The following is a 27,538-nucleotide window of genomic DNA, read 5'->3' on the forward strand; positions in this document are numbered from 1 at the left end:
GAAGAGCTGTTTGTCATAGCTAGAGTCTCTTCTACCCTTACCAAGAGGAAAGTAGCCACTGGCCAATCTCAGTGTAGAAGAAAGTTATGTCCGCATTATCCTAGTACATTGATGTAAAACGAACTGTTCATCTTTGTTCGTAATGTTTCTCAAAAAATATTTACCGAAGATAATTTGTTTGGCGTGATTTTTGCCCTCTCACTGTTGAAAGCATGTTATTTGATTTCGGTTTAGAAATACAAAATAGCCTATCAGATGACCCCCTCAATAAATAAAAAGAAAAAAAAATACACTAATGCTTTATTACACATCCTTTGGCGAAGTCATTGCCCAGGATGGGAAGAGAGTCATTTAATTAATAATATTGCAGAATTTTCTCCAAATTGTTCAATTTTATCATCATCGGTATTTCTGTGTAGTAAACGGGAAACGTGAAGGTCGTCCTGCGTATACACACCGAATGATGGTAGCTACAATGCTACATCCCATTGAATCCCACATCCTCTGCCTTGCCATCTATTGACCAAGTAATTGTTCCTAATTAAGTTATGAAAAAAGTGAACGAGCGTATAACGAAGTTACCTTCCCCAGGGCACCAGCCTCCCGTTGATATACTACCGCTAGAGAGTTAGGGGGTCCTTTGACTGGACAGACAGTACCATATTGGATCCTTCTCTCTGGTTACGGTTCTTTCCCTTTGCCTACACAGACACCGAATAGTCTGGCCTATTCTTTACAGATTCTCCTCTGTCCTCATACACCTGACAACACTGAGATTACTAAACAATTCTCCTTCACCCAAGGGGTTAACTACAGCAATGTAATTGTTCAGTGGCTACTTTCCTCTTGGTAAGGGTAGAAGAGACTCTTTAGCTATGGTAAGCAGCTCTTCTAGGAGAAGGACACTCCAAAATCAAACCATTGTTCTCTAGTCTATGGTAGTGCTATAGCCTCTGTACCATGGCCTTCCACTGTCTTGGGTTAGAGTTCTCTTGCTTGAGGGTACACTCAGGCACACTGTTGTATCTAGTTTCTCTTTCTCTTGTTTTGTTGAAGTTTTTATTGTTTATATAGGAAATATTTATTTAAATGTTGTTACTATTCTTAAAAATTTTTATTTTTCCTTGTTTCCTTTCCTCACTGAGCTATTTTCCCTGTTGGGGCCCCTGGGCTTATAGCATCCTGTTTTTCCAACTAGGGTTGTAGCTTAGCATTTAATAATAATAATAATAATAATAACTCTGTCCTTGGATGTCATTGGTGGATTTACTCACTGGCAAAATATGGTTGGTTGGTCTATATTGTCCGGAGATTTCTCCCCGGACGGGGACTCATGTGCGGGGGTTTTACACGGTCGAACTGGGTTGTCAAACCTGCATGACAAACGGTTCGAAGATGTGGAGTCAAACACAAATGCATAAGGTTTGTGAGCAATGAAGCCCCGCCCACAAAAGTCAGGTGAGAACAGATTTTCTTCGAACCGTTCGACAACATATCCCGTTCACACGTTCAAACACTTGTCTGTCGAACCGCTCGACGGTGTAAACCCGCCTTAGACCAGCAAAATATAGAATTCTTTTCAAGTAGAGCTGCAAGGAAAATAGGATAGCCATCCTCGAATAAATTTTCGTCCATTGTGATTATCAAATATAAAAAAAGGGGTCGTTTGTATGTCAATTGAAAATATAAATGGTAGGAAAATGTAGTAAAGTCGGTCTACAGTATATATATATATATATATATATATATATATATATATATATATATATATATATATATATATATATATATATATATATATATATATATATATATATACCTTTTGAGTGATGTAATATTCATTCAGTTCCTTTAGTTTGTTGGTCTTAAGTCCCGGCGAAAGCGCGCGCGCTCTCTCTCTCTCTCTCTCTCTCTCTCTCTCTCTCTCTCTCTCTCTCTCTCTCTCTCTCTCTCTCTCTCTCTCCATTATGACGATATCTTAGGATACGTCCTTAAAGGGAAATTTTAAGCTGGGATATTTCTGAGTAAAATTTCGTATGTTTCAACAATTTTCAAAATTCGTGCTGAACACATATTTTAGGATACAGGATGGACTTGTCTGTGAAAGTATAGACAAGGGGTAAGCGAGTTTTCAAATAGTTTTTAGATTTTATTTTATTAAGGTCCATTTTATAATAGTTTTGACTTCCGTTACTCTATTGTTTGCACGAGTGAACTATAATCTCTATCAAATAGTTTCTCTTAACTGGAAATTGTGAAGTCTTGGTTTAAATTTTGCTATATGTAAATAGGCCTATTCCTTTATCCCGTTTCTCTCGAGCTTAGTTATGTTACAGATAATTTGGGATGCATGACTGACCTTATTGTTTGACCCAGTGTTAGAAAAAATCTAACAAGATCACTAGCCTCTTTTTAATGGAAAAATATGAACTAGAAATAATTAGCTAAATGACATCAGACCCAAGATTTTTAAATGTTCAAGTTTCATTATCGGCGCTTAGAATTATACTAACACATTAGAAAGTCAGCTAAGAAGATGCAAATTTCGGTACCCGTTACTAAATTAGAAGTAATGTAGATTAGACAAAATCTAAATGTGTGGAAGTAATTTGCGAATGAGGCCAGTTTTGGCAGGAGGATTTCATTGAGATACTCTTGACATATTTTTAATAAAAAGTTTATGAAGTATAGTAGTGTGAAATAGCGACAATGAATCCATGAATTTAAAAAAAAAAAAGTAGGTATTAACGATTTTGAAGAATGTTTCAAATATTAAAAAATAAAGCATTTTTTTTTCTATAATTATCTATTTATTTAATTTACTATGTACTGAATAGGTTGATTATTTGTGATAAACAATTACAAATTCTTTCTTGTATTACATAGTTTTAGTGTGTGATTCCCTATCAATGACATTTTGGGTCCTATGATAGTAGTTTATGGAGGACACTAGATCACATTGCTAGAATTAGAAATAGGATAACTAGCTAGTTGAAGAAGATAGGCAGCTGAGCCAAAAAAAGAAAAAAAAAAAGATCTAAGGGAAGGGATGAAAAGTAAGCAGCAGAAATTAAGCAGCTAAGGGCAAAGGATCTTCAAGAGTTGTGGTGGCCGATGTGGTAACGTCCCTGACTGGTGAAAGCCAGACTGGGGTTCGAGTCCCGCTCAAACTCGTTAGTTTCTTTGGCCGCTGCAACCTCACCATTCTTGTGAGCTAAGGATAGGGGGGAGCCTGTAGGTCTATTTGCTGAGTCATCAACAGCCATTGTCTGGCCCTCCTTGGTCCTAGCTTGGATGGAGAGCGGACTTGGGCACTGATCATATATATATATATATATATATATATATATATATATATGGCCAATCTCTAGGGCACTGTCCTGCTTGATAGGGCAGTGTGTCACTGTCCCTTGCCTCTGCCATTCATGAGTGGCCTTTAAACCTTCAAGGGTCATCTAATTTACAGATGCCAGCGCAAGAGTCTGTCTCTCGAAATGTGGGCAATTATAATGAACAATGTCAGGAACGAAGTGCCATGCAAGACATAGTAAGCAGTACCCCTACGAGGGCTTTTTTAAGGGGTGAGCTTAGCAGTTCAAAAGCACCCCTCGCACCCCATTTTGGTTCATACTCATCCCAAAGCTGTAAGGTAAACCATATTATTATTATTATTATTATTATTATTATTATTATTATTATTAGCTACGCTACAACCCTAGTTGGAAAAGCAAGATGCTATAAGCCTAAGGGCTCCAACAGGGAAAAATAGCCCAGTGAGGATAGGAAATAAGGAAATAAATAAACAATATGAGAACTAATGAAAAATTACAATAAAATATTTTCAAAACATTTACAACTTTAAAGCAGATATTTGCTATATAAACTATAAAAGGACTTACGTAAGCCTGTTCAACATAGGCTAAAAACATTTGCGGCGAGTTTGAACTTTTGAAGATCTAGGATTCAGCTACCCGATTAGGAAGATTATTTCGCAACTTGGTCATAGCTGGAATAAAACTTCTAGAGCACTGTGCAGTATTGAGCCTCACAATAGAGAGGGCCTACTATTAGAATGAACTGCATACCTAGTATTACGAACAGGATGGAACTGTCCGGGAAGAACTGAATGTAAAGGATGGTCAGAATTATGAAAAATCTTAGGCAACATGCATAATGAACTAATTGAACGACGGTGCCAGAGATTAATATCTAGATCAGGAATAAGAAATTTAATAGACCGTAAGTTCCTGTCCAACAAATTAAGATGTGAATCAGCAGCTGAAGACCAGACAGGAAAACAATACTCGAAGCAAGGTAAAATGAAAAAAATAAAACACTTAAGAATAGATTGATCACCAAAAATCTTGAAAGAAACTGTTAAACACATACTAAATTACAACTTTTACAAGAAATTTTGTAATTTACAACTTATATAAGAAATGTTAAAGTTCCAAGTTATGTACTGTAAAGGATCAATGCATCAAATAGCACTGAATTTAGTAATAATACTGAATAATAATCAATTATCAAATCATAAGGATAGAGTGCAAAATTTTTTTAACTACTGTATTTCCAATTATGCACTTGGGTTTAGGTTAATTTCTTGGGGCTGGTGATGCGATTCAGTGTTATGTTAGGAGGTTTGTCAGCAAGAGAGGACTCTAAGAGGGAGGTGAAGTAGAGGGATAGAAACGAGTGCATGTAGAGATTGATGGAATGCTGCATTATAGTTAAACCATTTTAAGAGCAGACTTGAAGCCCATTCACAGTGTCGCCAGTTCTTTATGATAATTTTAAAGTACACGTGGTTCAATCACTTTAATCCTTAGGCAGGACAAGAAAAGTCATTAACCCAGATTTGAATGGTTAATGTAATAATTCGAAAATTCAATGTGGCCATCATCCCTTGAAAGTGCCACAATCTCACTGACTTAGCACCAGAAGCTATAGCAAGCAAAAAGATAGCCTTTTGAGTAAGATCCTTCAGAGAAGTGGTGGCGTTATCTATCGAGGAGGCTAGGTGCAAGACTTTATTCAATGACCATGAGATACCATTGGGAGGAGCATTAGGTTTCAATTTAGCACAAGCCTTCAGGGTATTATTGATCAGATCACTATTGAGTTCAATATCAAAAGCATAAGTTATGGGTCTAATTAGTGCCGATTTACATGAGGCAATAATTGTAGAGGCCAGACCTTGTTCGTGTAATGAAATAAAGAAAGAAATACAGAAGTCGATAATAATGGAAGAGGACGGATGTCTTTTAACGAATTTCACCCATTTCTCCAGGAAGACAAGTATTGTCGTTTCATAGCACCGGACTTGTATTTTTCTATAAAGTCAATTCTCTCCTTTGCAACTCCAAACTTTCTTTGGGCCGCTAGACCGAGAAAATCATGAGTTGAAGGTTTTTCGTTATCCAAGAGGAAACGAAGACAGTCTTCCGTTGAGCATCCTGGGACAGCAAAGAAGATGGTAGAGGGACCTGGAGAGGTTTGAGTTTCAGAGCAAGAGGATACCAATTGCTCTTGGTCCACTTTGGAGACACTAGAGCTGCTGTCCCTTTGAAAGTGCACAATTTGTTCAGGACTTTCATTAGGAGGCTGAACGGTGGAAATAGGTAAATGTGAGACCCCTGGTTCCAATCCAGGGACATCACATTCGTTCCTGCTGCTTCCGGATCTAAGTTTGGTGCTACATACCGGGAAAATTTCTTGTTGAAGCTTGTCACAAAGAGATTTATTTGCTGTTCTGAGATTTGCTCTAGGATGAAACAGAATGATTTTGCGTCTAGTGACCATTCTGTTTTCAGAGGCTTGGATCTTGACAGGGTGTCTATCATTACATTGCGAACCCCTTCTAGGTGAACTGCTGAAAGTTGACAATTTCTCTGCTTTGCTAAAGTGAGAATGGCTAGAATCACATGGGTGATCTGAGGAGACCTGGAGCACTGTTTGTTGACACAGTGGACTATTGTCTTGCTGTCGATTATTAATTTGATGTGTGATTTTGTCTTCGGGTTCAGTCTCTTTAGAGTCAGAAACACTGCCATAGCTTCCAGAATGTTGATATGGAATTTCCAAAATGTGACTGACCACTGACCTGGTATTTTATTGGAAGGGGAGTGTCCCCCCAAACCCTATTCCAAGGCGTCCACATGTGAATTGTCACAGAAGGAGGAGGATACAGTAGAGGGATGTGTGTAGACAAGCTCTTGGCAGTGGACCACGGTTTGAGCCGTTTGCGCAGCAAAGTCGGGGTTTTAAGGTGAAGATCTCTCCGAGCATTTGATGCCTTCCTTCTCCAGACTCTGTCGGCATTTTTGAGTCTTGCTTTTAGGATTGGGTCTGTCAAGGCAGCAAACTGCAGTGAACCCAGGAATCTTTCCTGTTGCCATCTGGTGATTACTTTCAAATGAAGTAGGCACCTAACAAATTTTGTGATTTCCTTTTTCTTGCCTTGCAGTAGAGAAAGGATGTGTGACTTTTGATTCCAGTGAAGCCCTAGCCATTGGAATTCCTGAGCCAGAGATAGCCTGGACTTTTCGAGGTTGATTTGCAAGCACAAGGATTGTAAGAATTTCATGACTTCTTGAGCTGCTAGAAGACATGCTGGCTTCATTGCAGCCCAGACTAGCCAGTCATCAGGGTATACCATCACCTGGAGGCCTTTGTTCCTTAATTGTTAGACATTAGCCTCGACTAGCTTTGCGAAAATCCTTGGAGCTATACTGAGCCTAAAGGGCACAGCTCTGAATACGTAGGCCTTTTTTGCCCGTCTGAAACCAAGGTAGGGGGAGAAGTGCCAACCTATCAGAAGATGCCATTAGGCTATGTAAAATCTATGGAGACGATGTAGGCCCTCAGGGGTAGTAGGGTCCGTATTTGCTAGATTGTTAGCATCTGGAACTTGTCATTCAGAATGAATTTGTTTGATGGGGACAAGTCCAGAAAAGCTCGAAGAGTTTTCGAATCTTTCTTGGGCATGCGGAATAGCAGGCCTTGAAAGCTCATCAATTTTGTGCAACGGATAATTCCCTTCCAGAGAAGATCTTGAACGTAATCTTCCAAGAATTATGTTGAGGGATGGAAGAACCCCTTGAACTCAGGTGATTTCTGTCTCCATTTCCAGCCTTGTCCCTTGGAGACTATGCTGTAAGCCCAGGGACTGAACTCCTATCGATCCCTGAAAAGGTAAAGTCTTCCCCCTACCGGTAGCTCCTCATTGTTGTTGCGAAGGACTTGCTTCTTTAAACGCCTTGCCTCTACTTTCTCGGCCTCTAGACTAACTGCCCCTTCCAAACGTTCCTCTGCCACTAGAACTTTTCTTTTGAGCTCTGGCAGGGTGAAAAGTTGTGGTTGCTCTCTCGTATGCTGGATTAAAGGCTGGAGACTGTAGTACATACTGCCGGGGAACCGTGTACACAGTCTGGGGGATGGTGGCAACTAAGACTCGTGACAGGAAAGGATTTCTTTCCTTTAAAGGGTCTCCTAGGCTTCTTGCCTTTGGGTGGAGGTCCTTCTCTAGGAGTAAATTTCCTTTTAAAGGACATGCCCCACTTTTGCATAAGGCTCTTATTCTCCAGAGCCACTCTGTCCATTGCTTCCTTAACCAATTTCTAGGGAAAAAGATCTTTCCCCCAGATGTTAGAGTTAATCAACTTTATAGGCTCATGCCTAATAGTTGCTGTAGATAGATCATGTTCATTGCATGCTCTTCTGGCTAAGAAGAAAGCATGGAGATCCCTATGGAAAGTAGCCAGGTGAGTTTTTGCCAAGACTGGGAAGATATCGGATTTCGAATAGTTCCCAATTAACATCTCCAGATAGGACTGGTGGGACAAAGATACAGATAACCTCTCTTTGGCTCCCAATCCTTTCTGCAAAAGGAATTTGGGAATTCTGGGCAGCCTTTCATAAAACTGCTTGCCTCCAATGTCCTTGTCAAGTTTTCCAACAGTAAATGTGTGTTCGACATCTTCCCAACTGTCCGAGTCATAAGGGAGGGCTAGGGAGACAGGTTTGTATCCTTGAGAGCAACAAAGGTGGCCTGCTTCCTGCCGAAAGCAGAAAGTTTGGTATTAGTAAATTCGGCCATTTTAAGCTCCTTAACCAATAAGGACTGAGCCTTGTTGTGGTCCAGGATGATAATCTCCTTAGGGATCATATCATCCCTAATGGACGCTTCCGAGTTAAGCCTTACATAGCAGTAAGGATAACTGTCAATAGAGGGGAAGAATTCTAAGTTGGAGACAGGCTTAGAACCCATACCTTCTCCAATGTGGAGGTACCCCTCACTCAAAGCCATATGCTCAGCATAACGTCAAGGACTCTTAGCTGATCAATCTGGCAGGCTCGAAGCTGGTGGAGCCTTAGACAAAGGTGCCTGTTGAAAAGTTTTTATTTTTACTTTTAAGGATGCTTGAGCACATTTATGTTCATCATATAAGTTTTCCATAAATGCCTTCATGGATGCCATAAATTCCAAATGACCTAGGAACAAAGGTGTATTTGGTAGAGGAACAGGAGTCGAAGTAGTTGCAGGGGCCATAGATACAGGTATGGGGGAATGAGTTGAAGAAGTACTGGGCACTGTACTCACCTGCTGGACATCCAGTGACTCATCAGAGGCTTCTATGGTCAGCAGGGTCCTCTAACTCTCAGATGTCACAGAGGAGGTCATCAACATGTTGTCGGCCTCTACGCTCACCCCTTGCAGAGCGTCCAAAACTTTACCACCCGCATGATTCAATGGTACCAGCGGGAGTTGAACTGTCGGCAACTGGTGACCAAAAACAGCAGTCACCTCGGCCTTGGGAAAGAGGAGGTCCTTGAGTTCCATGGAGGGAAGGTTAGGGGCACCTTGTTGAGAGCTCTTCTGAAAGCCTCTCACCTAATGTCGAAGGGTCTTCTGACTCCACGCTTTCTCATCCTGGGAGACATTGGAAGCGTGGAACCCAGTGTCTATCAGGTCCTTGCAAGTGGTGCAGTTGAAAGGTTCCCAGATGGCAAATGACCCTTTGGAAACATGACAGTCTGCATGCTTCTGGTAAATCTTGTAGCCACCAGGCAACTTGACCCGCCTGTTACAGGTTACCGTCGAACACTCCATGTCTTCAGCAACCTATAAAGATAGAAAATTTCAATGAGTACAAGTAGTATAAAAACATTTTTGTATCTTAGAATAACATGTAAATAATGTAAAATTAGAAATTTAAAAAAATAATCTCTACAATAAACACTTTCTACGACACTCGCTATGGCTACTGCTACACTACAGTTGGAAGGTTCCCAGATTGCAAATGACCTTTTGGAAACATGACAGTCTGCATGCTTCCGGTACATCTTGTGGTCACAGGGCAACTTGACTCGCCTGGTACAGGTTACCGTCGAAACTCCATGTCTTCAGCAACCTGTAAAGATAGAAAATTTCAATGAGTGTAATTAGCATAAAAGAAAATTTAGTATCTTAGAATATGTGACTAAATGAAAAACTAGAAATTTTTTAAAATCACAAATTTTAAGTAATTTGTATTTTTCCCAACAGTACTTACCTCGAACTACTTTCTTAGGAGTATCTGGGGATCTCCTCCCTATCCAACCAAGAATTTTGCGTAGTTCCCCCTATCTCCATTTCCCTTGTTGGGTCGCCCCGTGGTGGATGGATACTTGCCCTGAGGCGACCCTGGGTCAGCACACGAGAGTGTGCTGCTAGGTCTGACTCGCCAGTAAACATATGTGAAAAAACTATTCGAACTTCTGTGAGGCACCCGGGGCAGGATGGGAGGGCAATAACCCGAAAGTAGTTCGAGGTAAGTACTGTCAGGAAAAATACAAATTACTTAAAATTTGTGATTTGTTCCAACACGGAGTACTGACCTCGAACTACTTTCTTAGGAGACTTACACTTTAGGAGGCGGGGGTGGACTTACAGGCCGGACGACCCGCCATACCGGTACGTGATACGGGACCTAGATAGGAGGCTAGGTCCAGGGTAGGAGAGTCGGGGGAAGCACGCAAAAATCTACTTGATTGAAGTCACCTTTATGCATAATCCGGACATGGTCTTCTACCACATCCATCTCTCATATGGGAGGAGGGAAAGGAAAGGGACAAAAAGGGTAGTGAGGAAAAAGGGGGGAGTAAGGCGGAAACTTGTGTCGCCTGCAATTACTCCCTTCGGTTTACCCCAGGGCTTTAGCCTTAAACTTGTTGAAGGGCGGAAATGACTGGTCCGATGGAGAAGGAGTCCAGGGACTTACTCGTAGAGTATTTCAGGTAGTGGGCTGTAAAGGTGTATTGCCTGGACCATGTGCCCACCCTCATGATTTGACCTACTGCCCTGGTCTTGTCGAATTCTAAGGAGGTGCTAAGCCCCCTAATGTCATGGGGTCGTGTCTTGCCAGGGACTGCTGACCCCTCACTGTCATAAGCCCTTTTATGATTTGTCAAAGCCAGAAGGAGACCGTGTACTTAGACCCTGCTTTCTACACTGGGCCTGAGGAAACAAACAGACTTTTGATGCCCAGCCGAAGTCTGCCTGTCCTGTTAAGGTACTTCCTGATAGTTCTCACTGGGCACAGGAACAAATCTTCTGGGTTGTCTGAGTGAGGGAACGCCGGGATTTACGATGGCCGGGTTATGTGTTTTGGCCACCAAACCAAGCAGAAACTAAAAAGCCAGGTCCTTCCACCCTCCTGAGTGTGAGACCTCAAACGACAAGTCGTGGAGCTCATTCACCCTCTTGGCTGAGGCCCGAGCCAGCAAGAACACTGCCTTGAGGGTGAGGTCTTTATCCAGGATAACTTTGAGAGGTTCAAAGGGTGGCCTAGACCAAATCTTGAGAACCTTAGCCACGTCCCACTGCGGGACCCGAGAGGCGCGGGGAGAACAAGATTGCTCGACACTCCTGATGAGCATGGAAACCTGACGAGAGGCCCCCCCTGGTCAATGCCACTGAGTAGAAATACTTGCCCCAGTGCTGCTAGGCCCCTTTGATGGCTGGAATGGAAACCCCTAGGTAGTCCCTTAGGTAGACCAGGAAGTCTGCAATCCTGTGGACCGATGCATCCAGGGGCCTCAGGTTCTGAACCACATACCACTCCACAAATGTGGCCCACTTGGCCTGGTAAACCATGACCGAGGATTTCCTAAGATGACCGGTCATCCTCAAGGCTGTCCTCTTTGAGTATCCTTCCTTCCTTAGTAGACGCTTGATAACCTCCACGCGTGTAGCTCACTGGGGGTTCTCGTGAAACCTTTGGAAGTGGGGCTGGTGTAGCCGATCTTCTCTTATCGGCAGAGGCTACAGAGGAAGGATAGCCAGGTCTTGTAGGTCCGCGAACCACTCCCTCTCTGGACACCAAGGTGCTACCAAAGTCAACCTTGTATCTCTTGACTGACTGATCCTGTCGAGAACCTGCATGAGAATCCCGAAGGGAGGAAAGGCATATACGTCGACTCCGTCCCACGATCGTTGGAAGTCGTCTTCGAACTCTGCTGCTGGGTCTGGCACCAGGGAACAGAACTCAGGGAGCTGTGCGTTGAGCCCCGTGGCGAAAAAGGTCTATCACCGGTGAGCTCTACCTCTGGAGGACCTTCTGGGCTACCTGTGGGTGTAGGGACCACTCTGACCCCCACAACTTGCCCTGTCCTGCCGAGGCCGTTGGCTAGAACGTTCCTTTTTCCCGGAATGAACCTGGCTGTGAGGCTGGTGTGTTCCTTTTGGGCCCATTCCAGTAATTGAGACGTGAGGTTGCACAACTCCCTTGATCTCAATCCTCCTTCCTTCTTTATGTATGCCACCACGGTGGCGTTGTCGCACCTGAGTGCTACTGTGTTTCCCCGGAGACGATGGGCGAACCTTGCGAGGGCCTTTGGCCTGCTAGTAGCTCGAGCATGTTTATGTAAAGGGTCTTCTCCTCCGGGGACCACTTCCTCTCTGCTGTTTCCCCGAGCAGATGGGCTCCCCACCCCTCCTTTGATGCGTCTGTGAAGAGCAACACCTCGTGAGGAACGGACGCGAATGGTACCCCCTTGAGGGTGTTCACCCTGTCGGATCACCAGAGGAACATGTTCCTGGAGTCCGGAGACATCTTGACTAGTTCTTGAGGAGGGGCTCCCGGTGGCCATCGGTCCTTCAGTTCCATTGGACTGGTCTCAGCTTGAGCCTCCCCTGAGGAACCAACTTCTCCCATGAGACCAGGTGGCCCACGAGCCTCTGCCAGTCCTTGGCTCTCATTAGCACACCTGTCAGGAATGGTTGTATAACTTGATCCAGGTTGCTCAGCCTCTCTTGAGAGGGGAATGCCCTTCCTAATTGGGAATCTAGGACCATCCCTAGGTACGTTATCCTGCAGAACTGCAATAGCCTCGCTCCTTGCTCCTTTAAGACTGTCTCTGAGGCTGAAAGGAGCAACCAGTCGTCTAGGTACCGGATCAACCTGATGCCCTGCTTGTGGGCCCAGGCTGATACTACGGTGACCACCTTCGTGAACACCTGAGGAACCGTCGACAGTCCAAAGTAGATAGTCCTGAACTGCAGAGACTGGGATCCCCACTTCACTCTGAGGAACTTCCTGCTGGAGGGATGCACAGGGATCTGAAAAGGTCGTCCTTGATGATCCAGGAACATCATGAAATCCCCTTCCCTCAAGGCTGCCAGCCCTCCTTGAGCCAGCGTATTTTGCCTAAAGGAGGACTGGGCTGGGGCACCGCTCCTGCGGGAGGGCTGCGGGGATTTCTGCCAGGAAGTGGAGGAGGCCTCCTGTCTATCTGGTGCCGTAGGTGGATCGACCACGTCCGCTGATGGTCCCCTATGGGGAGGATGTCTTGCCATTGACTGCCTGGGCTCCACTGAGTCCTTAATTTTGCCCACTCTCTCCATAGTTTCCGTTACTGCCTGCAGGGGGAACACGGTCTCACCCCACACCGGCGCATTCCTTCGAAACTTTGTTTCCCGTTCGGGAAGTCTATGGGAGATCCTGAAAGGACCTTGTCCCTCCTCCTTAACACCCAATTTGCCGACTGGGTCAGGGACTGGAAGGTAAGGGAGTTCATCGCCTTCCCTCCCGAGTGAATGAGTTCTTGTCAAAGGGCCTGATTCCCTGGTACTGACAGGTTGTGAGATAGCTGGAACCCTGCTAGGATGCACACCCACTAGTCCAGCCAGGAGGTCACATTGACTAAGTCTCGTGAGGTGTCCTCCATCATGGAGGTCACTGCTTGAGAGAAAACCACTAGTGTAGTGAGGGTTCTGTCATCTGCACTGCCCTGGTTTAACGTTGCAAAAGCTTCTTCCAACCAGCGGGGACCTGCATGACGCCCGTCTGGAACATAGAATTTCTTCTGGGTCCTCAGTCCCGGCAGGAGCTTGAAAGACCCTTGGACTCTTAGGGAGTTCTAATGTCCCCTCAACGTATTTATCGACGTGCTCCATGCCTAGTGCCACGTCCCGCACTAGGGCCAAGGATGATTTCTGCTGGCCGGGGTTATCCACCATCCTCCCCAAACCTGAAAGCCAAGCCTGCTCTGACGACGGTTTAGGCTCGTCTAATCTGTGGTGGTGGCCGATCAGAGCCAGGACTTTTCTATAGGAGGACACTTCACCGGGGGAACACTCGCCCGTGTCTAACAAGCCCTCTACCACTTGATCCTCCGTGTTGGCTGCATCCTCGAGCACGGATGGATCCGTGGGGGCGGCTGTATCCCTCACTTCTGGCTGGTCCCATGGAGTGGCTTCCTCCATCACGGATGGAGCCGCTGGGACGGAGGTAGCCGTCATGGGTCTACCCCCTCCCGGGGGCTTCTTCCGATGCTTGGCTGGGGCTGGCGTGGCAACGGGTATGGATGCCATGCTGCCGGGTCGAGCCAGCGGCTGCCTCCGCTGGACGGATGGATCCGGTGACTTGCCGGACAAGGGCAAGGTAAAGATTACGTGTGCCAACATCTGCATCGAACAGGCGGACGGAGCCGAAGAGACACTGGGCAAAGGCACGGGGGCGGCTCCAGCGGCCACTGAGGCAGGCACTGGAGCGGCAAGAGCCCTGTTCGACCATCTAGGGGGGAAAGCCACCTTGCCTCCGCCACGGATGGAGCCGTCGGGACGGAGGTAGCCATCATGGGTCTACCCCCTCCTGGGGAAATCCGTGGGGTGTAAGTACCCTGATATGTCAGCGGCCGCCTCTGATGCTTGGATGGGGCTGGCTCCATCACGGATGGAGCCGCCGGGACGGAGGTAGCCGTCATGGGTCTACCCCCTCCCGGGGAAATCTGTGGGGTGTGAGTACCCTGGTATACCAACCAGTGGTTCACCACGAAGCTTGAATGGAGCTGTCGTGGTACCGGGTATGGATGCCATGCTGCCGGGTCGAGCCAGCGGCTACCTCCGCTAGACGGATGGAGCCGGTGACTTGCCGGGCAACGGCAAGGTAACGTTCATGTGTGCCAACGGCTGCATCCGACGAGCGGACGGAGCCGAAGAGACACTGGGCAAGGGAGCGGGGGTGGCTCCAGCGGCCACTGAGGCAGGCACTGGAGCGGTAAGAGCCCTGTTCGACCCGCTAGGGGGGAAAGCCACTTTAGCCCACTTCCTCTTGGAGGAATTCCTCTTCTTGCTCTTCTTCCTCGAGACCTTTGCCTACCTCCTGAAAGGGCCTATGGAAGAGCTGGACTTCCTCCTTTTAGACCTCTTCCACTTCCTTCTCGTCTCTCGGTCGTCGGAGTCTTCCGACGAAAACGAGTCGTAGGACGAAGATGTATCTGAGGAGGGAGAAGAGGAAGAGGATCTCACTGAATCTCCTGAATCTTCTGTCAACAATGTAGGGTCTTGTAGATGTGCAACTGGCGTGACGGGCTGCCTGAAGGCCGATGGGAGCGTAGATGAGGGCACCGGGGGCATGCGTAGAGCCTTCTGAGAAGCGAACCAGCCCAAAAATTCCTCCTCCTGACACATGAGTGACCTGAGGGACGTCCTCGGTGCCTTCCATACAATGGAGTCGGGGTCTGAAGATCCTGTGGGCGGCCTCTCCTTGTCCATAATACCCCCGGGCGCCGCTGAACCTGTAAGACACTGCCACGATGGAGGGGAAGGCGCCGTTCCTGACTTCCCCCACACCGGGTCTTCATTCGAGACGGGTCCTGCGGGCACCAGAACCTCGTCTACAGCACACACTCCCGCCCCACTAGCAGACCCCCCACACGTCTGCGTAGGCACAATACACCCTAAATCATTAACATCAGACTCATGGGCCGTTTCCCCGCAACAGACTTACCTCGTCCCATACTCTGGGTAGGGGAAGGGGAAGGAGAACCTCTCTCCTACGGGGCTGAAGGAGATGTCAAAGGCTTACCGGTCTTAGTCCCGGGAAAGCGACGCTGGGATTCCATAAGGAAAGCACTGAAACACAGTGAAAGGATGTGAATGGTAAGGCACAAAGGGATGGGGAATCTACAAAGGAAACACGTGGTAACACAAAGGCGGGTCGGACAGGATGAAGAGAGAGCGGCGAGATGTTATCTACGCCGCGACCAGAGGCTTACTGGCGAGTCAGACCTAGCAGCACACTCTCGTGCGCTGACCCAGGGTCACCTCAGGGCGAGTATCCATCCACCACGGGGCGACTCAACAAGGGAAATGGAGATGGGGGAACTACGCAAAATTCTTGGTCGGATAGGGAGGAGATCCCCAGATACTCCTAAGAAAGTAATTCGAGGTAAGTACTCCGTGTTGGAACAAATAATCTTTAAAATAAAAATGTTCTACAACATTCGCTATGGCTACTGCTACACTACAGTGGAGACTCATGCCAAACAGCTCAGAAATCTTTAAAGATTCATGAAAAATTCATAAAAGCCAGTGTGTAAGAAAATGGAGGAAAAGTATACTGTGTAGCACTAGGCGAGAGGTAGTAGAAGAGAAACTGGAGGAGTGGAGAAGAGAAATGGAAAATAGGGGATTGAAGATCAGCAAGAAAAAGACAGAGTATTTGAGATTGAAAAATGGCGAGAATGGGGAAGTTAGTTTATAAGGAGAGAGATTGAAAAAGAGTTGAAAATTTCAGATATTTAGGATCAACAGTTGCAGAGGATGGTGATCTGGGGGCAGAAATAAACCACAGAATACAAGCAGGATGGAATAATTGGAAAAAAGTGCGTGGAGTACTATGTGACAGGAAAATCAAAAATTTTAAGTAATTTTTATTTTTCCTAACATACTTACCGAGAACTACTTTCTTAGGAGTTACCTGTAATCTCCTCTCTACCGACCAGAGTTTTGTGTAGTATACCCTATACCCGTTTTCTATGGAGGGCTAACCCGGGAGTGAGAGAACGTGCCCCGAGGGTAGCCTTTGAGCTAAGTCGAGGTCCGCTTGGGTCCCGTTAGTCAGTAAGTTCCTCGGATGTTGCAAAAAGTCCCTGCAAGGGCAGAAAGGCACTCGGGGAAGGTAGGGAGGGCCATTACCCGAAAGTAGTTCTCGGTAAGTATGTTAGGAAAAATAAAAATTACTAAAAATTTTTTATTTATTCCAACACAAATACTTACCTCGAACTACTTTCTTAGGAGACTTACACTTTAGGAGGTGGGAGTGGCTTCCTGACCTTCAGACCCAGCAAGCGGACGCCAAGAAGCCTAGATATGAACTAGGTTCTAAAAAACAAACTGGGAAACGGACAGTAGGGTAAACTACACAAAGAGCTCACGTTAGTGTCTAAGTACTCACCCTTTGAAAAAATCTTCTGATGCTGAGTCCAGTAACAAAGTTGCAAAGACGTGTTCTTCAATGGTTACATAAGTGTGGTTATCTCCGATAGGGATAGGAAACGGGGATTAGGGTGAAAAGGAACGAATCTGTGTCTCCTGGTTTTCCTATCCACGATTGTGCCTGGGGCTTCCCCGTTAAATCACTTGGAGCGCGGAGATGACTGTCCCAATGGAGAACCCGTCTAAGGACCTTCTTGAGTAATCCTTGAGGTAATGGGCAGTAAAGGTTGACTGGTTCGACCAGGTGCCCGCTCGAAGGATCTGGCCCACTGCCATGTTCTTCTCAAAGGCTAAGGAAGTGCTCAGACCTCTGATGTCATGGGGCTTGGGAGTACCTGTCAAGGCTAGTCCCTCCTCCTTGTAGGCCCTGGCAATAACTTGTCTCAACCAAAAGGATATGGTATTCTTCGATACCTGCTTCTTTGTAACACCTGTGGAGACGAAAAGGCTCTTGATGCCTGGCCGGAGATGTGCAGTCCTCTCAAGGTATTTTCTAATGGCACGGACAGGGCATAACCTCAAATCCTCAGGATTCCCAGTATTAGGAATAGCTGGTTGAGAGAACCCCTCGAATTTAGGATCCCAGACTGCTGGGTTCTGGGTTTTCGCCACGAACGAAGGGACGAACTTGAAAGAGATCTCTTTTCACCCCTTCGAATGAGAGACGTCATAAGACAGCCCATGGATCTCACCTACCCTTTTCGCAGAGGCCAAGGCCAACAAAAAGACTGTCTTGAGAGTGAGATCCCTGTCTACAATATCCTTCATTGGTTCGAACGGGGGGCTACTTAACATCTTCAGGACCCTAGCTAAGTCCCACTGAGGCACCCTAACAGTTTGAGGGGGGCAGGACTGTTCAAAACTCCTGACAAGCATAGAGATGTGTCTAGAGGAGCCCAGGTTGATGCCCTTCAGAAGGAAGACTTGACCCAAGGCTGCTCGTACTCCTTTTATAGCTGGGATTGACATCCCTATCTCGTCCCTGAGATATACTAGAAAGTCTGCGATATCTGGGACTGAGACTTTGAGGGGTTTTATGCGCTTCGAAGTGCACAACTTTGTGAAAGAGGCCCACTTCGCTTGGTAGACCGCTGCCGACGACCTTCTCGGGTATTGCGACATCCTCTTAGCCGTTCCTGACGAATATCCTTCCTTCTTCAGGAGGCGCTCGATAGTCTCCAGGCGTGAAGGCGTAGAGACTGTGGGTTGTCGTGGAACCTGAGAAAGTGTGGCTGTTGTAGAAGATCTGACCTGTCGGGGAGTGGCCAAGGAGGATAGTTCGTCAGGTCTTTTAGGTCTGCGAACCACTCTCTCTCCGGCCACCAGGGCGCTACCAAAGTCATCCTTAAGTTCCGGGCAGCCCTTACTCTGTTGAGCACTTGCCTGATCAACGTGAAGGGGGGAAAAGCGTACACGTCTAGGTTGTCCCACTTGTGCTGAAAGGCATCCTCCAAGGCTGCCTTTGGGTCTGGGACAGGAGAACAATACACGGGGAGTTGTGCGTTCAGCTTGGTTGCAAAGAGGTCCATCACCGGGGAACCCCACCGTTGAATGATGAGCCTGGCTACTTCTGGGAGGAGGGACCATTCTGTTCCTACTATCTGACCCATCCTGCTGAGACCGTCGGCTAGGACGTTCTTCTTCTCGGGGATGAACCTTGCCAATAACACTATCTGGTTCGCTTCCGCCCAATCTAGGATCTCTAGGGCGAGATCGCACCACTCCCTTGATTTCAAGCCTCCTTGCTTCTTTATGTACGCTACCACTGTGGCATTGTCGCACATCAACGCCACAGTGTTTCCCCTTAGTAGATCGATGAAGTGCAGGCAAGCTTTCTGGACTGCCTTCAACTCTAGGACATTGATGTGTAGGCCTTTCTCCCCGTCCATCCAGGTTCCTCTCGCCGTCCCGTTGAGGAGATGGGCTCCCCATCCCTGGTTGGAGGCGTCTGTGAATAGGAGCAACTCGGGAGGTTCGGTCGCAAAGGGCATCCCCTTGAGCGAGTTCGACCGGCAATGCCACCATTCCAGGGAGGGTATTGTGTTTGGCAGGACTGGAATTAATTTCTGGGGCGAGTCCAGTTGGTTCCAGAAGTTCTTCAGGTTCCATTGGACGGCCCTGAGTCTGAGTCTCCCCTGGGGAACCAGTTTCTCCAACGACACCAGATGACCTATTAGCCTTTGCCAGTCCTTCGCCCTCCTGGGTTGCCCCGACAGAAAAGGAAGAAGGATCTTCATAAGATTGCTTACCCGTTCCTCTGACGGAAAAGCTTTCACTAGTAGGGAATCCAGTGTCATCCCCAAATAGGTCATTCCGGTGGAGGGAGATAGGTTCTATTTTTTCTGGGTTGATCATGATACCCTGACCCTTGCAAAACTGGAGAAGTTTTATACCCTGCTCCTTCAAAACGTCCTCTGAGGAGGAAAGAAGCAACCAGTCGTCCAGGTACCGGATGAGGCGAATGCCCCGCTCGTGAGCCCACACCGAGACTGTCGTGAAGACTCTCGTGAATACCTGGGGAGCTGTCGACAACCCGAAGCAGAGGGTCTTGAATTGCAGGATCTGGGTACCCCATTTCACCCGGAGAAACTTCCGACTTGAGGGATGGACCGGGATTTGGAAGTATGCGTCCTTGAGGTCTATGGTCATCATGTAGTCTTTCTCCCTCAAGAACAGAAAGACTGACTTCGGAGTGTCCATTTTGAAATCTGTCTTTCGCACAAACTTGTTGAGAGCTGACAGGTCTATCACCGGTCTCCACCACCCCCACCCCCCCCCCGGGTCGCCTTTTCTACCAGGAACAGGCGGCTGTAGAAACCTGGCCCTGGGTGCAGGATCTCCTCCATGGCGCCCTTTTCCAACATCGTGGACACCTCTTCTTGAAGAGCCGCCCTCTTCAACGGGTCCTTGGGTGCCAGCCACTCCGACAGGCTGGCCGGAATTAAAGGCGGGGGTTCCGTCAAGAGCGGTAGCCTGTACCCCTCCTTCAGTACGGATACTGTCCAGGGCTCTGCTCTGTGAGCCTTCCATGCTTGCCAATGTAGTCTGAGGCATCCCCCAACCTGAGGCTTGGGCAGGAGTAGGGGGCCTCCCACTCTACCTCCTCCTGGATGAGCGGCCTGAACGGCCTCTCCTGGAGGCAGAATACCCTGTTCTAAACGAGGCCGACGCTGCTGGAGCTCCTCTACGGGGGGGCTGAGGCGCTGAAGCCCACGAGGAAGAAGGGGCTTCTCTCCTCGTCAGGTTAGGCGGGGCCTGAGAAGTAGAGGGACCGTCTGATGCTGACCTCTTGTAGGGGAGCCTCCTTACTGGTTGAGGCCTGGGAGCGTTCACTTCTTTTCGTTTAGCCACCTTTTCCATGATCTCTTCTAGCTCTTTCAAGGGGAACAAGGAGTCACCCCACACAGGAAGGCTCCTCATGGCCCTCGCCTCCCTGTCTGGGACCTTCCGGGAAAGCTTCGCCAGAATAGTGTCCCTTTTGCGAAGAACCCAATTCGCTGACAGGGCAAGGGACTGATACGTGAGGAACTTCAGGGTCTTGCCCCAGGAGATGATAAGTTCCCTCAGGAGGCTTTGCTGTTCCGGGTCCGTCAAGTCATATGTGGCTTGAACACCTACCAGTGTGGAAGCCCACCAGTCCAACCAAGAGGAGACGTGAACCAAGTCTTTCGACATCTCCTCCATCATCGCAGCCTCCGACTGCGAAAAAAAAATCGGGGCTGAAGAGGCTCTGTCCTCCGTGGCACCCTGTCCCAGAACGTCGAGGGCAGGCTCCACCTTGCAGGCTCCCGGTCGTTGTCCCTCTGGCACATAAACCCTACTCTGTGTCTTGATCCCTTGGAGCAACTTCGAGGAGCTCTGCATTTTGGGAGCTTCGGCATTGCCTGCCACAACTCTATCGACATGAGCCCATCCCAGGACGAGATCTCGGGCCACAGGCAAGGCCAGGGATGTTTTCTGTTGGACGGGTGCCTGCATCAAGCGGGTCAGGCTGGACCTCCAGTAGTCCTCATCGGTTGTAACCGGTTCTTCAATCCTATGATGCCTTCGAATCAGGCCTATAACCTTCCGATAGACCGAGTCCTCGGTCGGGGAACCTTCTCTACCGTCCGCAAAACCTTCGGCCTGATCCCGAGGAGCCGGGTCACCGGGCACTCCCACCAGGCGCTTCGGTTCTGGAATAACAGGCACTCCCCTCCAGTGGTACCGGTCTTCCCCGGCGGAATCCTCCGCACCAGGTTCGGGGGTCAGAACTGGCATTGCCGTGCCGGCGAGGACTACCGTTCGTGTATTCTCTCTGGGGGACGAGGACGCGGATCCCGTGGGCTGACCCGACGGAGGGAACCGTTGCTTTAAGTCCGAGGGCCGAACCAGTTGTGCTGATTCGGCCAGGCTGCCCGTAAGGAAGCACGGTTCCCCCCGTTGGGCGGGGTGAACCGGAAGCTTCGCGGCCTTACGCCTGCCTGAAGCGGCCTTCTCGCATTTCTCCCAGCGAGGGTCATATCTTCGTCTGAAGGATGGCCTTCGTGGCGAGAAATCCCTGGACTGCCGGTCCGGGGAACGCTGCAATTCAGACTTACGGGGAACGAAGACCCAATCACCATCGGGGGACCTACTCCACCTGTACTTCCTCCGTGGAGAGCGGGACCGTCTCCTGCTGAACCTCGAACGGGATCTTGAGCGGGAACGCCTGCTCCTGGACCGCTCCCTCCGGCGCCGATGTCTCCTCCTGGTTTCCTCTTCTGAAGAGAACGAAGCCCCAACATCCGAAGAGCCCGACAAAACTGTACCACCCGCACGACGGGCAGAAGCAGGGGCTACGGAGGGCTTCGCGACTTGCTGCGTACCAGAGGTCGAGGGTTGTAGGAAGGTTTCTGGAATCGCTGTCAGAGGAGCTGGAAAAGAGGGCTGACGCCCTACACTAGGGAACCAGGTATCCAGGCCCTCTTCCATCCGCATTGGGGACCTACCTGGCGTTTTAGGGAGCTTCCACCCGAAGGACTCACTTACCATGGAGTCTAACTTACCCTGGGCGTCGCCAGCTGCTAAATAACCTGAAACACAGGCCCACGAAGCGGGCGAAGAAACAGGCACAACATTACTACACCACAAGGGGTCGTCGGAGGAAACGTGCCCCCCAAGCACAAGGGCAGAGTCTCCAGAACCCCCCGACACAGCACTACCAGGCCCCCCACTAGCCTGAGAAGTCCCAGCAACCCCCACTTCACACACATTAGACTCCTGGGGAAGAACCCTCGGCTCTTTCCCCGCAACGGACTTACCTCGTCCCCTACTCTGGGTAGGGGAAGTCGAGACAGAAGCCCCGTCGGACCGTCCACTGGGTGACGGTAACGGCGAAGAGATGCTAGATTTCCTGGGCGAACGTTTCGACGACTTCTTCTTCTTAGTGCCGTAACGCACCCACTGTATCTCACTCCAACTAACACACTCAATGCACGTATCCGATGGCGAGCACATCCTGCCCCTACAGGAAGAGCAAAGGGAGTGAGGGTCTACTTCGGGCTTGGAAAGGAACGCTCCACACGACTTTCCGGCTCTAGGCCCAGGACAACGGCGGATCTGCTCCATAGCACACAACCACAAGGCACAGGAACGAAGGGAATCAAAGGGATACACTTGGGAAGCACAAGGAAGGATAGTGAACACGCAAGAACACAAGGGATAAGCACAAAGATACCACGCGGTAACCACGCGGGACGAGGTGGACACAAAGGGTCGAGAGAGACGAGAGCGACGTGAGAGTATGGTATCACGTCGCGACCAGAGAACTTACTGACTAACGGGACCCAAGCGGACCTCGACCTAGCTCAAAGGCTACCCTCGGGGCACGTTCTCTCACTCCCGGGTTAGCCCTCCATAGAAAACGTGTATAGGGTATACTACACAAAACTCTGGTCGGTAGAGAGGAGATTACAGGTAACTCCTAAGAAAGTAGTTCGAGGTAAGTATTTGTGTTGGAACAAATGGGGGTTAAGTTGAAAGGTAAAGTACACAGGACAGTGTGAGACCGGCAATGATGTATGGAGCGGAAACGTGGCCAATAAAGAAGACAGAAGAGAAGAAGTTGGATGTGGCAGAGATGAGAATGTTGAGATGGATGTGTGGGGTGACAAGAAGACTTAAGATACAGAATGAGGTAATTAGGGGTACCACAGGAGTTAGAAAACTATCAGATAAGATCCAAGAAAGTAGACTGAGGTGGTATGGTCATGTCATGAAAAGAGATGAACAGTATATTGGGAGGTGAGTTCTGGAAATGGAGGTACAGGGAACGAGAAGGAGAGGGAGAACAAAGTGAAGGTGGGTGGACTGTATCAAGGATGACCTTCGATCAAAGGGATTAACCGGCGATGAGGTGTGGGACAGAGGTAGATGGAGAAAGCTGACCAGAAACCTCGACCCCACATAGAAGTGGGAAAAGAAGTAGACAAAGAAGAAGTTTAATAAAAATTTTCAAAAATTATTTATAATCCAAAAATTTCTACATACTCTAGCTATGACTAAAGCTACACTACAATGGAAGCTCATACCAAACAGCTCTGAATTCTATAAGAATTCCTTAAGTGTGGTAGAATAGGGGGAAAAAAGGTTCATACCAATAGAACACTGTTTCCCCCAAAGTGAGCCGAATAAACAATCTAAGGTGGTAAAATCAGATACCATCCAGCCTAAGCCAGCAGCAGCTGTACCTGAGGCTGCAGCAGCTGTGCCCAAGGTGGCAGCTATTCCTAGCAACCGTGGCTCTATGGACTGATCTATCTTTACCCATAGGTATGTCGACACAACGCGGCAGTGGTATTGTCAGGTCAACAAAAAAAGTAAAATTGGACGATCCTATAGGGAACTAGACCAAGGGGTAAGAGGAAAGGTACAGACCAATAGTAGGCAGTAGATAAATGAATCTGCCACTTACCTAGTTGTTAACATTAGATAAAGAGAAGGGGACTAGCCTTTTCAAATAATGATAGCCGTTTAACACGCCCACGATCCCACGAATTTTCAAATTCATTGAAAATTCTGACAACAAGGAGGTATGCAATCAACCAGCTATAGAGGATAATGTTCCTCAGATATGGAGGAAGGGAACAGATACAGTTTACCAGCTTAAGGCTGCACCTAAGGTGGCAAAGGGAGAGCTCTCTTCTAATGAAATAAGGGAGGTACCCCTGACCTACTCATATCTATGGCTAGAAGAATTCAAGCCGGCATGACTGGAAAGTATGGCCAAATGGTAATTACTTTGGCCAGGGAGCTTCCGGCTAAGCAAAAGAGTCAAGACCCCACAGCGAAAGATGCATAGCCTAAGATGGAGAGCTGAAACCAGAAACCAAGCGACTACTAAGGCAGAAAAGAGAATTACTAGGGGTTCTAGTTTCACTGCCTAAGAAGGGTTAGGCCACAAAACCACTGTGCCAGCAAGCCTAGCTTATATAGCAATTGAGGTATCCTTAGATACCATGGAATGCAGACTAGATAAAGGAACTGTAGTTCCACAATAGGGGAAAGGGACAGCTGGTCCACCCAGGGGTGGCCAATAAGGCAGCAGAGAGAATTGATCCAGGATAGGATCATTCACTCACCCACCCAGAGCCAGACTAAAAGACCCACAAGCTGTCCCGTCCATCTATATAGCAACTGACGATTCCACAGATGCCAGGGAGACCTGGAATGGGAAAAGAAACTAGGTTCCACAGCAACCCTACCAAGTCTACCAAGGGGTGAGGGGGAGGGGGAGAAGGAAGGGAGACTTAGAAAATGGTAAAGCAGCAGGACAGGAAGTCCTAACTGTAGTATTAAAACAAGCTAATGTCATTATTCCAAGGGATCTGCACTAAGTAGGTGCAGAGAACGAATTCTCACAACCGGCTGCCAACATACCACAAACTATGAATAGCAGCTTAGAAAATGGGTAAAACGACACGAAAAAAAGGTCTACCTGTCAATATTAGAAGAGTTGATATCGTTTCAAGGGATTAATAGAGTGTAGACACAGGGAGCAAGTCACCTTAACCAGTGCCACCTATCCAGAAGCAAAGATAATGTGATATATTGTCGCCCAAAGACGACTGTAAACCACTATCCACTACTCCCAGGGAGTACTTTCAAGGAACTCCCTTGTATAAGACTTATGTTGCACTGTTAAAAAAAAAAAAGTAAATGGATGCTCTTCTTCCATGCCTCTGCTGACTGCGATGTCATTTTAGCTTTCCGTGGCAAGGAGAAGCCTGTTTGCAAATCTGGAATGTACGTGATGAGGTTTCCGGTGGTGTCCTCAGCAAACTCTGCTATTACTCACTAGTAGTGGATGATGAAAACCTGTAGAGCCTGTAAAAGTTTGTGGCCATGATCTACGACAGATATAGCACAGATGAAGGTATTGTTGGTGTGAGGTTAGTCATGTTTGCTAGGAAGCATTGGCCATATGAAACCATTCCTCCAACCTGAGCAGTGCTGATGCAGCATGTGAAGCATCCTGCTTACCAGGTGGGTTGCATCTCATCTCAGTCTACAATATGTCAGTCAGAAACGAATACAGACTCCTGCCAACTGGGGTGGACTGGGAAAGGAGATCTGAGGCAGATCATTAGGATAAAGCTCCCATTTATTGCAGTTTCCACCTGCTGACCAAGTGTAAATGCAAGTCGAAACGATAATTTTGATGTAAATGCTATTGCTTTGGTCTGACCTGCATGGCATTGTGCAGCTGCAGATGTAAGGTTTAAAAGCACTATAGTATACTTATCCAGGGAGCAAGAATATATGCAACAAACAAATACATTATAGGTCAACTGCCTACATGTACATATATCCAATAATATATTGGACTGATGATGCTTAAGATATGGGCATGTTTTACTCTAATAATTTCTGGAACTGATGATATTACTGTACAAGGAAGTTAGTGAATAGGTACATAGTTACAAATTCAGATTCTACATACATACATACATATACCAAGGCACTTCCCCCAATTTTGGGGGGTAGCCGACATCAACAAAGAAACAAAAACAAAAAGGGGACCTCTACTCTCTACGTTCCTCCCAGCCTAACAAGGGACTCAACCGAGTTCAGCTGGTACTGCTAGGGTGTCACAGCCCACCCTCCCACATTATCCACCACAGATGAAGCTTCATAATGCTGAATCCCCTACTGCTGCTACCTCCGCGGTCATCTAAGGCATCGGAGGCAGCAGCAGGGCCTACCGGAACTGCGTCACAATCGCTCGCCATTCATTCCTATTTCTAGCACGCTCTCTTGCCTCGCTCACATCTATTCTCCTATCCCCCAGAGCTTCCTTCACTCCATCCATCCACCCAAACCTTGGCCTTCCTCTCGTACTTCTCCCATCAACTCTTGCATTCATCACCTTCTTTAGCAGACAGCCATTTTCCATTCTCTCAACATGGCCAAACCACCTCAACACATTCATATCCACTCTAGCTGCTAACTTATTTCTTACACCCGGTCTCACCCTCACCACTTCGTTCCTAACCCTATCTACTCGAGATACACCACCCATACTCCTTAGATACTTCATCTCAAACACATTCAATTTCTGTCTCTCCATCACTTTCATTCCCCACAACTCCGATCCATACATCACAGTTGGTACAATCACTTTCTCATATAGAACTCTCTTTACATTCATGCCCAACCCTCTATTTTTTACTACTCCCTTAACTGCCCCCAACACTTTGCAACCTTCATTCACTCTCTGACGTACATCTGCTTCCACTCCACCATTTGCTGTAACAACAGACCCCAAGTACTTAAACTGATCCACCTCCTCAAGTAACTCTCCATTCAACATGACATTCAACCTTGCACCACCTTCCCTTCTCGTACATCTCATAACCTTACTCTTACCCACATTTACTCTCAACTTCCTTCTCTCACACACTCTTCCAAATTCTGTCTAATCGTCCAAGTTTCTCTTCTGTGTCTGCAACCAGTACAGTATCATCCGCAAACAAAAACTGATTTACCTCCCATTCATGGTCATTCTCGTCTACCAGTTTTAATCCTCGTACAAGCACTCGAGCATTCACCTCTCTCACCACTCCATCAACATACAAGTTAAACAACCACGGCGACATCACACATCCTTGTCTCAGGCCAACTCTCACCGGAAACCAATCACTCACTTCATTTCCTATCCTAACACATGCTTTACTACCTTTGTAGAAACTTTTCACTGCTTGCAACAACCTTCCACCAACTCCATATAACCTCATCACATTCCACATTGCTTCCCTATCAACTCTATCATACGCTTTCTCCAGATCCATAAACGCAACATACACCTCCTTACCTTTTGCTAAATATTTCTCGCATATCTGCCTCTGTAAAAATCTGATTCATACAACCCCTACCTCTTCTAAAACCACCTTGTATTTCTAAGATTGCATTCTCTTTTTTATCCTTGATCCTATTAATCATTATTCTACCATACACTTTTCCAACTACGCTTAACAAACTAATACCTCTTGAATTACAACACTCATGCACATCTCCCTTACCCTTCTATAGTGGTACAAAACATGCACAAACCCAATCTACTGGTACCATTGACAACAAATAAGCAAGTCTGCAATTTTAAAAGAGCAATCCCCAAGGAATATATGTACTGTACCAATTTTGATGCTTGTTTCCAGAAATGAAAATTGTTACAGTTATCTGCTCCATTACCAGGAAGTATAAATTACATATGGCTACTAAAACTCCACTGGTTCTCCCTCCAAGGGTTAAAGGTAG

The 27,538-nt window shown here is 47.3% G+C and overlaps 1 long non-coding RNA gene across 1 annotated transcript in view; it reads left to right on the top strand.

Annotated features, from left to right (window-relative positions):
• The window catches only part of LOC137624363 (uncharacterized), a 71,554-nt gene that overhangs the window by 1,028 nt on the left and 42,988 nt on the right, over positions 1-27,538 (top strand). The window lies entirely within an intron of this gene.

This window comes from Palaemon carinicauda, chromosome 31 (assembly GCF_036898095.1).
Source record: "Palaemon carinicauda isolate YSFRI2023 chromosome 31, ASM3689809v2, whole genome shotgun sequence".
Classification (NCBI taxonomy): Eukaryota; Metazoa; Arthropoda; class Malacostraca; order Decapoda; family Palaemonidae; genus Palaemon; species Palaemon carinicauda.